The following is a 1,068-nucleotide window of genomic DNA, read 5'->3' on the forward strand; positions in this document are numbered from 1 at the left end:
CCTCCACAAGAAGCACGTCGGTGCTCTCCTGAATTCGCTGAGCGGAAATGGTGGCCTGCGCGCACCGCAGCTGCAGCAGCTCCTTGGGCGGCACCATGCGAACACTGCCCGTGAATGGATCTAAAATCAGCTCCCGTGGCAGCGTCAGGCAGCCGCTCCAGCCGTGTCCGCGCGTCGGCATGGGGCTCTCCCACATGTCCATCCAGCCTATGATGAGACGCCGCCCATCCTTGGTGGGCAGAGTCTGCGGTGCGTAGAAGTCATGGCCGCGATCGATCTCGCGGAAGCGCTGCGTCACGTCGAACGAGGTCAGCCAGCGGGGTCCGTCAACGGCGTGGCCGCCGCTAGCGGTGTCCTTCGGCGAGACTGCCTCCCGCTCTGATAACGCTGGCGGTTCAGCACCAGCCGTTTCGACTGCGCGTCCACGTACAGCTCTGCCCCTGAGCCGAGCCACAGCCCGTACTTCTCCGCCGTGCTCGTTTCCATGTTGAACGCAATATCGAGCTCGTAGGCAGTGCAGTCCTCCACAAGAAGCACGTCGGTGCTCTCCTGAATTCGCTGAGCGGAAATGGTGGCCTGCGCGCACCGCAGCTGCAGCAGCTCCTTGGGCGGCACCATGCGAACACTGCCCGTGAATGGATCTAAAATCAGCTCCCGTGGCAGCGTCAGGCAGCCGCTCCAGCCGTGTCCGCGCGTCGGCATGGGGCTCTCCCACATGTCCATCCAGCCTATGATGAGACGCCGCCCATCCTTGGTGGGCAGAGTCTGCGGTGCGTAGAAGTCATGGCCGCGATCGATCTCGCGGAAGCGCTGCGTCACGTCGAACGAGGTCAGCCAGCGGGGTCCGTCAACGGCGTGGCCGCCGCTAGCGGTGTCCTTCGGCGAGACTGCCTCCCGCTCTGATAACGCCACCGTCACCAATGACGTGTTCCACGAGCCGAGCAGGTAGCCGCTCTGGAACCGATTGCGGTTGGCATAGCCAGCCTTCCGCATCCCTTGCGGCGAGTACAAGAAGACGTCCATCTGATCTAACCGAAAGAGGTCGGGGCACTCCCACATGAACACGTT

Source organism: Leishmania donovani, chromosome 23 (assembly GCF_000227135.1).
Source record: "Leishmania donovani BPK282A1 complete genome, chromosome 23".
Classification (NCBI taxonomy): domain Eukaryota; phylum Euglenozoa; class Kinetoplastea; order Trypanosomatida; family Trypanosomatidae; genus Leishmania; species Leishmania donovani.